The sequence below is a fragment of the Equus asinus genome, chromosome 7 (assembly GCF_041296235.1).
Source record: "Equus asinus isolate D_3611 breed Donkey chromosome 7, EquAss-T2T_v2, whole genome shotgun sequence".
Taxonomy (NCBI): domain Eukaryota; kingdom Metazoa; phylum Chordata; class Mammalia; order Perissodactyla; family Equidae; genus Equus; species Equus asinus.
Genome location: NC_091796.1, coordinates 44,753,770 through 44,767,385, shown reverse-complemented (window position 1 = coordinate 44,767,385; position 13,616 = coordinate 44,753,770). Strand labels below are relative to the sequence as shown.

Sequence of the window (13,616 nt, the reverse complement as noted above, 5' to 3'; positions counted from 1 at the left end):
AGACAAAATCAAAAACCCATGGTAGATGGGCATAAAGATGGAAAATTACCACCTTCGCTTTTAAACACATACCCAGAATGCACAGAAATGAGTGAAATTTAACATAATGGAAAAGTTGCCACTATGAGTTTTTCCTGTTATGATTAAATATTTCTTTCACACAGCTCTTTCTTCTGTGTTTTTCATATCTACAGTCTGTGCTCCATCTGCTTTACTATGTTCTTCATCAGTTTCCAATGGAAAACAGCAATGAGACGAGGTCCCACCAGGATATGACTGAAAAACCAACTGGAAAATATAGTTGTATCATCGAAGCAAAGCTACTAACTTAATGGGGTTCAGGACATACCGCCCTAAACTTTGGCACTCTTGCATGTTAAACATCTTAAGTTGAAGGAATTAAAAGCAACAGAAGCAGGAAGGTCACTGAGTCCCCCCACCCTCTCCATTCTTCCCTGAAAGAGGTCATAAAACTTCCTTGTGACATGGCCCTGTTTGTACCCAGAGGATGGAAGACATTCTCATCACTGGAGACGGGGACTTTGGGACCAAGGACTCTGCACAAACCTTGTTCAACTAACCCGTCTTCCTAGTTACTCCTCCATCATTTACTATCTCTACCTCAACCCCTTTCTCTTGTCAGTTCTTCACAAATTTATTGGTTCTTTTTCTAGAAAGCATAAAATCTTCCTGCTTTGGTCATTTCTTTGGGTCTTCATTCTCTTGCGAAGGCTCCCATGTACATGTAAAAGTTCAATAAAATGCACATGCTTTTCTCCTGTTAATCTGTCTTGGTCAGTTTAATTTTCAGACCCAGCCAGGGACGCTAAAAGGGTGGAGGAAAACGTCCCTCCCCTATAGTGTCTTTCATATTAAAAAGAAAAAAGAACGATGCAGGCACATTTTCCTTTTCCTTAAAGGAAGGCATTAGTTCATCAGGGTTTCAAAGCCACTCTTCATTCTTCCCTCCCTGCAGTGGTCGAGAGTTGGAAAACATTTTTAAAGGGTTATTTAAAACACCAACAATGGGCCAGCTTGGTGATGTAGCAGTTAAGTTCACATGCTCTGCCTTGCTGGCCTGGGGTTCGCCGATTCGGATCCCAGCACAGATCTACACATAGCTTATCAAGCCATGTTGTGGCAGGCGTCGCACAATAGAGGAAGATGGGCACAGATGTTAGCTCAGGGCCAATCTTCCTCACCAAAAGTAAACAAACAAAAAGACAAACAATAACAACAAAGAAGAAGAATATGCCACAGAGACTGTATGTGGCCCAAAAAGCCTCACTAACTGGTCCTTTATAGAAAATGTTTTCAACTCTGGCCCCGGAGTGTTAGGCCAGGGATAATGGTTTCCCTTCCAGGGCCGACCTGTGGGAATGTCTTGGAAAAACAGCCTGTCCACTCTCAGATAGGCAGAGAACTTGTGAAGGAGGATGCTCGGGGCACAGGTTGGGCCCTCAGAACTATTTTCAGCTTTAACATCAGCCAGCTACATAGGAATGTAAAAGAAACCAACCGTAATGAGGAAATGCATCAAAATTTTAGGTTTGGGCAAATACTTCATAGTTTTCAAAACCCTAAATTTCAGTGATATAAAATGTCACATCCCCAGTTTAACCAAAAGTCTCTAATTTAATGTTGATATTTACAGAAAGTATAGATTTTCTGGTATTCTTTATAGTTCAGGCTTCATTCCTTTGTCTAAAACCAGCTTAAAACCATTTGTCGGATTTCTATCGTGGCTTTGATTTATTCAACGCTTGAATATTCACCATGTGTGGCAACATTCTAAGTGCTTTACATATGTTCGCTCATTGAATCCTCTGAACAGCACTGCGTGATATTAAGTTTTATTACCCCCATTTTAAGAGTTGAGGAGACTGAGTCTCAAATAGCCCAAATAACTAGTCAATGGTGTCCGATCTACTAAGACACAGGCAGACCCTGACTCCAAATGCTTTAGACTTTAAAGCCTCATTCTTTGCTCAGTCATCTAGGAGAGTGAGTCAAGTCTGACTACAGAGCTGGATTTAGAGAGCAACAAACTAGATAGATGAGTGTGGAGGCACAGGAATGTGAGGAATGATTAACAACAGAAGAGACAAAGGAGAGAAAGGACACTGACCTTCAGACCCACTAAGCACCACGTACTATACCAGCCTCTTGATAAGTGTCTTCTCACTGATGCTTTCTAACAAACCCATGAAGAATGTTTTAGCATCATCTTTTTTAGAAGAAGAAACATACTCAGAGAGGTTGGTTGAGTAACTTGTCCCAGATCACACAGTGGGTATGTGATGTGAGGCTGGGAATCAAAATCAGGTGTGTCTGACTTCAAAGTGTTGATCTAAAAGTTAACTCTTTGCTCGTTGGGACACCCTCATCCTGACGACACTGCCCTAAACAACACCCTACCAAGAGATTCAGCTCACCTAACCGGTGAGGGCACTGAGGGACAGCTCCTGCTCTGAGGAGTGTACAGGTGATATGGGAGGTGAGGCAAGTACAGTAAGAGTAGGACAAGCCAGCGTGGGAAGTAAACTTGGTCTACTGCAAAGTATAACACTCAGAGAGAGAAAGCTGGCATTCGGTTTGAACCTTGAACAATACACGGGCCAGGGAGAAAGGATGCTTCTGGAAGAATCAACAGCATGAGCAAAGGCCTGAGAATGCTGTTTCCTCTTGTCAGGATAGATGATTTCAGAGCATACATACAAAACTTGAGGGAAAACATCTTGATCTTGCACAAATGTGCTCCAGTTTAAATTTTATAGTGTTCATGAGTTATTTAGAGAATATCTTACAGCAAAGGCGTACAATGATATAACAGAAGTGAAAGCCTTTGAAATTTTAGTGTTATACAAAATAAAAAGAGGGATTTATCTAGAGACTTTTGGATGCTTACACACTAAAAGCATGTTTTCTCAGGCCATGTGTAATTGCATAACTACCAAGCTTAATAGAGTGGGGAAAAGCCCAAGAGTGCCTTTTGACGATGAGTGAAGCTTTTTGTAGAAAGAGGAAAACAGATCGTAAGTATGCCGATGACAGTTAATAAATATTTTTATGCTGAGGGTGTACAACGCTTTATTGGAAGTCTGAATTACATGAAATTAAGTAATTGAATCTTAGGTTTAGGGACTGTCTTTTACCTGGTGACATACCCCTCAACAGTCCTCAGTATACGATATGATAATTCTGTCTGAGAATACAGAGGAATTTCTTCAACATAACTTGAGACAAAAGAGGCACGGGGGCTCTGCTCATGCTCTTCCTTCCCAGGAAGGAACCCGTCCACCCTGATTTCTCACTCCCACGATATCCACAGGTGACAAACGTAAAATGCATTTTGATTGGCCAGCGAGATTTAAAACATTTTCTCATAAGTTGCCAACGTTTAGACACAGCGATATTTCACCTGAAAAAAGGAAGTCTGACAAAACAGAGCTTAAATTCTGATGTAAAAATTTGTTACAGCTGATAGCAGCTGTCCCCTTTGGAAAAGGACAGCATCTCCACCTGGTCTGCTTCCCTGTTAGTATATACATATAACAGCAATATTAACTCATAGCTTTCTATCTGTCTTTTGATCACCTTTTCCTACTATCTGAAGAATCAGTGAACAAGAATAGTCTTAAAACATCTGTGGTCCTGGTTTAGTCCTTTCCACCATCAATATTTCAGGCCCAAAGAAAGTGCTCATTAAAAAAATGTGTTGAAGTTTCAGTGATGATAGTCATGCCAGAGGTTCAAAAGAGCAACCAATTCAAGGAATGTGTTTTGGGTCATATTACACTCCATGGCAGTAATTCACAAAGGGGAGGGACGGAAAGACACTTGGTCCCATTGCTGAGACTCATTGCCATGGTGAGTCCCCCAATAATGATGGAAACATGTCATGTTCCTCAGTTATGCTGCTATCTAAAAAAGAGGCAGAAGACAACTGATCTATAGGAAGCTAGAAACTGGGTTCAAACACAAAGCTTGAAGTTTCTCTGTGATGCTTTCTCCTTGTTTATTGCAAATATGGGCTGTAACAATCTGAGCGCCCTGAGGGCACAGGGATGGGCTTTTCTGCCCACATCCATCTGTGTTCCATGGCAGAAGTCCTGACCTGAGGACCCAATTTTAAGCCTTTTGATAAAGGGTCACTCTATGTAAACCTCCTAAATTATACATCTTTACAATCCCATAATGCTTTACTTAAACACACAAATTACAACATGTAGCATGAGAATTATAAAGAGAATTACAGAGACCAAAAACATTCTCAAGGTCATTGGGTTCATGGCCTTACTTCTAAAGATTATAAAGAAACAATCCACGAAGAAGTCTTTATTTGGTTCCTAAAACCCTTTAGAGAAAAAGTGGATCTGAAAATTCTCCTGTGACTGTCAACCTTTACCACGTTAACCTCCCAAAGAAATCTAATTTTCAAATGAAGGCCAAGGAAAATCCTGTTTCAACTAAAGTTTGAAGTGTGTGTTATTTTGGCAATAACCATAAGAAGTAGGCACAGAATTAGGGTTTTTAGAATATTAACATTGCAAGTAACTGAAAGTACTTTTTTCCCGTCTATCATTTAAAGTTTCTTAAGGGTGATACAATTCTGGGAGAGTTAGTAAGAAGTTAGCAGCTAAACCTCTGGTTTTGGTTTTTCTTGTTAAATTTCACTGACTTGCAATGATTTATAATTGGTTCAGAAAACGACACTACAAATCTACCTTAAATAAGATAAAATGCTGCATTGGTATAAATTGAAATTCTGGAATCCCAGGCAAATATTTCAGAAAGCTACATTGCTGGTAGAGGCTATAGAATTGTGCAATTAAGTCTGTTTTAGAGAGTAATGAAAGCATTCATTTACTGTTTCACAAGTATTTAAGGAGTGTCTACTGGGTGCCCGATGCCATTTTCAACTCTGAGAGTGTGAAAGAAGGAAACTGACTCGTACCTAGTGCCCATCTTGTGTCAGAAATTACACTTGGTGGTTTCTCATGTGATAGCTTATAGACTGCAAGCAAAAATCCTTCCAAGTGGGTGTTGTGCGTGTTGTTCCATTCCATTGATTACCACAGCTCACAGAGGTTAATGATTTGCCCAAGGTCATGGCCTCAGTTAAGCAGTGTGGAAGGATAAAACAGAGACCAACCAGAGCAAGTGAAATAAAAAAACAAAAAAGCTGCATCTTGTTGTCAGGGCCAGTGAAGAAATGTACCAAATAGTTTGCTGAGGGGGTAGACATAAGGAGTTTTAAGTGCCAGAAGGGGAGTTCAAGGTGGTTATGCTAACGAGGCAGTGAGATGTAGTACTCTGGTCTGTGCACAGTTGGTGAAAACAAGCCCCATGGATTTTTAGTCAGGAAGGAGTCCTTGCTTAGGTCTAACAAGGGTCAGGCACAAGGGGATGGGGAGGGTATTCAAAGTTCATGGTCTTTATCAGCCTCCCCTGGTGAGAGCCAGTGATGAAACAACAGCCAGCTTTGCTATCTCCTGAGCAAGGGCTAGCGTAAGTGGAGAATTTTCCTTTTATGGTAGCAGAGGCAAGCAACTTTAAAATGCCCATATAGATAAAGTAAACATTTTCTTATGTCTCAAGACTGAGTGACTGAGAGAAATAAAAATACTAACATGAAAGTAAATGGACAAAATTCTGAAGGGCAAAAAGAAAGATAATGCGGAAAAGAGCTATGGCAAAGGCAAGAAACTCTTCAGACAGAAACAAAAAAGGAACGAAGGTGGAAGAGAAGAGCATTATTATCTCACCCTCTATCGCTCCTGGCATTAAAATAATTGCATAAAATAGTGATAAGGTGTCAACACATAACCACACAGCTGCCGACAAGTAAGTCAAGTACCCTTGCAAGCTTTATGTAAATTACATTACGACCTGATTCTCTTTCCAGCAAAATATAGTTATGATGGTAACTATCTACACAGGCGAAATGATGCGGAAAACTAAGCAGATCTTATGGATTATTAAAGTCCCCAAAACAAAAGATTTGCTAAAAGCTTTTGCGGTTTGAATCATAAACCTAATATAGATGAAATAACTTGGGGACAGATGAAGGACCTCCATTCTAATTTTAATCACACTGGATAGCTAGTTTGCCACTTCCCACAAGGGAGGTAGCGGAGACCCCATGAAGAGTAAGCACATTCATTATTTCTGCTTCCATGGTTTACTGCGAATGCTGCCTGTCAAAGCTTCTTTTAAAATTCTTTTAAAATTCTGTTTTCAAAATTATGAATGAGCTGAAGGCTCATTCCTTGGTGCAAAATTATGGTTCAGCTTCAGAAACTAGTACTGTTGAAATTTCATCACATCTCTCTGCCCATTGTAAAATTATGGCATTTTCTTTTGGAAAAATGCAGCAAATACAATTCAATTAGATATGATTCAACAAATACTTTCCGAAGAGTCTCTTGGGTCATAGATTCAGTCACTGCCCTCAGAGAGCTTTTGGTGTAATGTCTTTTAAAAGGACACATTTAAAAGCAATGAAAGCTTAATATAATATATAAACTACTACAAAAACTATGGAGAGTGAAGGTGTTTGTAGCTGTGAGAGAGGGGCTGCTGGAAGAAGTGAGGACCCGGCTGCACAGAGCCTTTGGGATCTAGCAGAGCAAGAGCGCTTCAGAAAGATGATGTTTCTTCTAAAATCTAAAATTTATTTTTTTATCCTCAGGTTTGTAATTTCCCTTTCTTTCCAGGTAACTCACTCATGGCCCTATAAAGATGAGCACATTTCTTAACTCTTTCAAGTACTGTCTTGGGAGACAAAAAAGTTAGCCATTTAAACGCGTCTTCAGTTCCACGTTCTCATCCCAACCTCCAACTTGTCCTTACAAAAAGTAAAAATGTCACCACTCAGACAAGATCAAGGTCCTTCTATCTTAGCATGACCTATTATTCTATCTTGGAGGAAACCTAAAAATAAGGAATAAAGAAATGGCACTATTTGGTTGGGAATATGGTGAAAGAGCATCAAAATTCTTCACTAGTTTACGTCACATTGTTTTGGAATTTCCTAAAGAGATATATTCCTTGTTCTAAGAGAAATTTATACATAAACTCAATACAGCAAAGGAGCATAGTATTGTGATTTAAGAAGATGGATTCGGAAACTAGAGTGCCTTGATTCAAATCCTGGCTCCAACACCATCTAACTGGGTGACCTTGGGCAGATTATGTAAACTTCCTGTGCTAACGTTAAGAGTATTTCCAACTTTTGGACAAAAAACGCTGATGAGGACTCCATTAATGGCGTAAGTCTATAGCAAGGATCAAAAAACATTTTCGGTGAGGACCAGAGAGTAAATATTTTAGGCTTTTTGGGCCACACAGTCTCCGTCACAAGAGCTCAACTCTGCTGCAGCTGTAGTGTAAATGTAGCCACAGACAATATGTAAACAATGGGCATGGTGCATGGCTGCATTCCAATACAAGTTTATTTATAAAAACAGGTAGTTGGTAGAATTGGCTAGCTGGTAGAACTTTGGCATACACCACTTAGAATCTTAGCTTCTTTTTTTCTGGCATAGTGTTAACATATATGTGGCATTCAAATCTTTATCACTGTTATTACTGGGATATTGATAACTTTCTATTCTTCTAACCTAAATGTAATAAACTTACGATTATTCAGGAAGAATGACTATTAAAATAAATTATGTAAAATGTTGTGGTCAACCACATGAGTGACAGGAATAGCAAACAAAGAATCCTGTACAAATCATGTGCATATTAAAAATATTTAATACTCAGCAGGGAATGGGCACAGACCAGTTCAGGATATATGTTGTCTGTAGCCCACCAACGTGTGTCACTTGGCCATAAGCATTTTGAGAACAGTGTGCAAAATGGGGATGACAATGTGCTAACTCAGTCCCTGGTGAAACTCTCCTCTTGTGAAATCAGTGTCACTCTTTCAATAACTAATATACACTAGTGTTTGCAGGTGGGTATTAACGGACGAACCACTTGGGAACATAATTCACAGAGTGCGCTTTAGCCAACAATAAAAATGTTGAAAGTGGTCTCCACAGTTATGTCCAGATTCAGTCATCTGTTAGTTTGCTTATAAAGCAGAATGATTTTCTAAAACAATTATTTCAAAGAATCAAATATACCATGGTTAAATTATACAGCTTCATTCTCGGCTTGAGTCAGAGGGTCAGGCGCGGCTGCCCATACTGAGGCGGGTCCTGAGACTGGCAGGAGGTCCAGAGAGACCCTCTGGCTCAAGCAGAGATCCCTCACTCAGGAAAGTGACTGGTTTGGTCTCAAGCGGCTTTCTTGTACCTGAGCCTCATCCCTCTCTCTAGGCATCCAGCCTGGATTTTAGATTTTAGTTCCTGTTGCCCAGATTGCATACTCAGATTTTTTTTTTTAAATAACTTGGCTGCTCAGATTGCTTCTCCAGATTCTAACTTTATCATAATGTCAAAATGTGCTCAATTTTGCAAGCTATGTTTACCCAATTAGTTGGGTCTTACCCTTTGCCTGCTTTAAAGCCAGATTACCAGTGGACATCTAATAAGCCATGGCTAAGTGCCCAGACTTGCTGGTCCTATCCAGCAATACCTGCCTGCTATAGATCAGAAAGACTAAATAAAACATCTACCTTATGACCTCCAGCACAGTGCATAAGAGCTTGGCCTCTCAAGTCACATGGACCTGGCTGTGAAGACTGGACTAATAGCAGTATCTACTGCCTAGGGTTGTTGGGAAGATGATAAGAGACATGAAAACTAAGAATGTAGCACAGTGCCTGACATAGAACAAGTATGTAATGAATGCTATCATCATTTCCTGAAATCAGAGATTTCAAAAAATAAAAGTAAAGTTATCAGAGATATAGTGGTTCAATTAACCCTACGGATAGACTTGCAAACTAAGAGATTCGGGAAGATGGCCCAATGCGCAAATGTTCTATGAGTGTCTGCCAGGTGCCAACTGTCCTAGATATTGCAATAAAAAATGAATATGACAAGTCCCTGCCCTCACAGGATTTAAGGTCAAGACCAGGGCTGAAGACAACAGCTCAAAATAGAGGTAGACATGAGACGTTGTAAGAGCACAGAACAGAATCACTTGACTCAGCCTGGGACCCCAAGAGAAGATGTCTTGAGATGAATCTTGGTGACTAACTGGAGTTAAGCAGGTAAAGGCCATGTTCTAAGCCACAAAAGTATGAGAGAGCATGGCTTAACTACAGACGTACAGGAAGTTCAATCCTACGGCAGTTAAAAATGCAAAGCAGAGGGGTGATTGGAATTATATGTGATTCCTTACATGTGCAAGGGCTGGGCCTGATCAAGAAGACTTCCGCGTCCCAGGGAGGACTGGAAGCATCCCCGGGTAACGGAACGCTGCCCTGCCTGGTTTTTGGTGAGCCTTAACACACTGCTTCTCACACCCATACAGTGATATAGTGTCCCATTCTCATGAGTTGCTGCACCTCCTGTGTCTTCTCTGTGTCCAGGGACCCACGTCCTTCTGGCATACCTGGATGTGTCAGAACAATACACATGATCTAGCAACCTACCATGGGTGGGTAAAATCTGTTCTCATAGAACCTCAGAAGATTCTCGAAACTCAAGTACCCAACCAGGGTGAGGTAGAGACTTCCAGCTGGTTTCGGAACCCACTTCCAAAAGTGGAAGTGATGCGTGTCATTTCCAGGTGTGGTCCATAAAAATCTCCCACAAATCATCCTCCCTGCCTTTTTTTCATTCAGAGATTGCATGTATGCAGGGCTGGGGTGACCTTGGAAGCCATATGTGGCAGACGGAAGAGCCACTGGCACTCTGGGTCCCTGAATGACTGTGTGGAGTGGAGATCTCCTCTCCCCTCCCCAAACTCCCATGACTAGAAACCCAATTATTGCTAAGCAAGCAAGAAAGACATTTCAATTAGGCTTAGTTCACTGAAATTTTAGGGTTTATTACAGCAGCTCGCCTATTTTAACTAATCCATCTGGTTAGGTATATTTGTGGCTTTCTTCTCAGGGAGAAAATTACTCCCTGGTCCTATAGGACCTCTTATTCATAGAAATCTATTTTTCTTAATCTAAAGCCTAGTAATTATTATATAATTGAATCAGAGTCTGCAAAAATAGTTATCTATAAAGGATAGGCTGATAACGTAAATCAATAAAGCTGGCCTGGTATGAAAAAAATGAAAAAAAAATGCAATTACTGGAACATGTTTGCCTTGCTTAAAGAGGAAGCTTCTTTTTAGTTTCTAACAATGCCTGTCAGGTCATAATGCAGGTCATGTTTCTAGATGTTTCCATGTTTTGAGAGGATTGGGAGATCCAAAATTTACGTGATGTTTTTCAATTTTTAAGCTCTACAAGCTAAATAAAACACAGACCCCCAGTGTATGAACTGTGACTTTAAAGTGACAGCCAATTCAGTTTTCAGACAAGCCCCCCAACCATCAGGGTTGGTATCAGTGACTTTCTTTGAGAACTCAGAACCATCTCTGCTGCAAAAGAGCCCAGCCCCGAGCAAGTCTTTAAAACATAAAACCAAATTTGGGAATTCAGAGAGAGTCTTCACAGTCCTGGAATGTGAAATCTACCGAGCCCAAGAGGTGCTGGGCCTTGTCTGTCCAAAGAGACTGAGAGAAGAAAATTTAGTCACTGCAGCAGCAGCGAGTAATAGAAGGAACAGAAGACAGGTCTGGAACACAGTGGATAATAAGGGCCAAGAACCCGAGATTGATCAAGAGAGAACTGATGTGGAGTCTTTATGTAGCCGTTCACACTTTCTGTCATGTCTGGCTCTGACCAGCCTCAGCTTTAATCTCAAATGAGTTGACTCTGCCTGTGGAGACAAGTCCTGCCCACTTCTTGCTGCCATTGCTCCCTTGAACCACTGGCCATGGTCCAAAGAACTCCAGGGTCCACTGATTGCGATTTGTGAAGCCTCCCACGAGAACAGCAGCATCACCTCTCATAGACCCAGAGTTCCCACAACAGCCCAAGGCCCTGGGAATGGAAAATCTTTCAAGTCCAATTTTAAGAGCAGAGGAAGCTGCTGTATGTCTGAGGGCCTACTTCCAGGAAGGGATAGCCTTCACTGATAAATTCAAATGACATTCTGAAAGGCACTGCCTTAATTGCCTAGTTGAGCCTGCTCTTTGCCAAGGATGCTACAGAATATGGTAAACACACCAGCTTCTTTGGACTCAGTTGGGCCAGGATTTAATCCCCACTTCACTACTTTCTAACAGCATGTACCTACTTTGCTGTACTTAGGGAGGGTCAAATCAAATAATGGATATAAAGCACTTAGTACAGGGCATCATAACATGTAGGGTACACCAAACTATAGCTTTTGTTATTATGGAGGATGAAGCTGCATAATTTAAGTGATTTAGGTAGAGGTTGTTAAGGAGAGCAATAGTGAGCATTGTAAACATAATACACACTCCCTAAATGTTTGTTTAATATAAGAGCAATCGTAATTAAGTCTAAGCTTTAAAGAGCAGGAAGCTAACAGTTTCTGTTTCCTATCCTGGGGCTAAAAGGGGACGGTTCCAGAAAAAATAAGCTGCTATCAGCTATATTGTACACTCACCTTGATTTTATTAGTGACACTGATACGGAAGGAACTGGAAGCAAAGATCATTAAAAGGGATACAGTATCTGCAACCAGCCTCACTGGCCAAAAGGGCACGGAAGGACATTTACTAATGAGGGTAATTAAACATGACTTGATAACTACCAAAAGCCCTGCTGATTATGGCAGCGAAGCAGATAAAGAAGGAAGCTCGCCCTCTGAAAAGAGACTGGACATTACACAGAAGTGTCTGTCCAACTGCCAACAGTCCTGTGAGGAAATAATGCTTCTGTTCAGAACACATCTAATGCTAGTTTCAAATAGGGGTCCAATCTAGTCTCCTGACAATCCATCCAAACCAGAGTGGAATATCCACAAGCACTGGTAAAAGTCTACCATCCACAGGACAAGAAAAAAGATACAGAGGTGTTTGTTTTGTTCTTCTTTTCTTAGGCCCCTTTTCGGTATTTTGTTAAAGAAACTAGCACCCGGTGTTTTGGCACAGAACTTAAACAAATAGAGATGCTCATCAACAGCAGGGAAGATAAGGGCTACCTTTGTAACTGACTGCTCTGCTTTGCTTTCTTTCTAAGTTAGCTCCTAAAGAAGGATACTTTTGCTTGGCAGGAAAAATAGGAATCTTGGCTGAGCCAGCTGTAGGCTAGGCAGTATGGCCACGCTCGGACAGCCAGTGGCTGCAGACCTGCCTTTGCCTGTAACCACAGCCACCAACCACCTAGACTGACCTCTGAGACCTACCCATCCTTTAAAGCTGGTGATTCTTTAAGACTGTCCAACTGAGACACCAAGCAGACCACTGCCTGATTATGGCAAGCTGTGTCTGCTTGCTATGGCACAATCTCCATCCACATGCTCCACAAAATACCAGCCAAATGAAATAAAAATCGACTAAAATTTGTCTAGAACTTAAGATGGCATCAATTCCATTTCCAAGGCCCACTCTTGTAAAGAGAGAATACCTTCAAAAAAACTAATAAAAAAGTATGAACCACATTCTGTTGCCAAAAATGCTTAATGCACACTAGAAAGAAATAGAATTTCTAACAGGGAGCCACATGTGAATTATGGAAAATAGAATACAGTGTATTTCACAAAACTGAACTTCTCAGGAACTGACCATGATGTTAAGATTTAAAGCAATAAAATCTTATTTAGGAAATGGAGAGGTGTTTGGAATAAATTCACTTAGAAAGTAAGAGTACTAAATAAATGGTGTATCTTTCTTAAGGAAAAATAAAGTAAATGATAAAATCCACCAAAAATGTTGAAAAAAAACTCTTGATGAGTTCAGTTGGAGAATTTATTCAAACAAATATGAAGACATATTAAAAAGTGATAGCAATGAAAGCAGTGTGGTATTGGCCCAAGAATAGACAAATGAGCAAGTAGGACAACATATAGAGTGAGGAAGCCAACCACAGCCCCACACGTACATAACCACCTGCTTTATGACAAACGAACCACTACAATGCAGTGAAGAAGGGTTATCTTTTTAGTAAACAGTGCTGGATATATATAAAACAAACAAACAAAAAACTCTGATCCATATCTTATACCAGATGAATAATCCATTACTCTGGATTTAATATGACAGGTATTAAATAGATATGATATGATAGGTAAAACCATAGATGGATCACAGATTTAATGTGATAGGTAAAACCATAAAGCTTCAAGAAGACAACATGAAGATTTTTTTGGCAAGGAGGATTCTTTACCTCAGGGTAGACAAAGTTTTCTTAAATAGGATATAAATGCTCTAACCACAGTGGAAAAAATTGATAAATTGGATTCCACTAAAATTAAAATCTTCTGTGGATCCTAAGAGATCATTAAGAGAATAAAAAAGCAAGCTATAGAACGGGAGAGAATATTTACAAACATTTATCTGACAGAACTGATATCCATAATATATAAGGACCTCCAACAAATCAATAAAAAAAGAGCCGATGACTCAATAGGAAAGCCGACAAATAAGCTGAACAGAAACTTCACAAGGAAGACAACAAAATGGTC

At 40.3% G+C, this 13,616-nt stretch overlaps 1 protein-coding gene and 1 long non-coding RNA gene across 2 annotated transcripts in view; one reads left to right on the top strand and one right to left on the bottom strand.

The window, feature by feature from the left end:
- Window positions 1-783, top strand: part of LOC139045663 (uncharacterized) — a 72,324-nt gene extending 71,541 nt beyond the window's left edge. Inside the window, exon 3 of the long non-coding RNA XR_011504482.1 lies at window positions 195-783. This is a non-coding gene — a long non-coding RNA (uncharacterized lncRNA). The remainder of the gene's footprint in view (window positions 1-194) is intronic.
- The window catches only part of CDH2 (cadherin 2), a 208,388-nt gene that overhangs the window by 11,952 nt on the left and 182,820 nt on the right, over window positions 1-13,616 (bottom strand). The gene's annotated exons all lie outside the window — the stretch shown is intronic.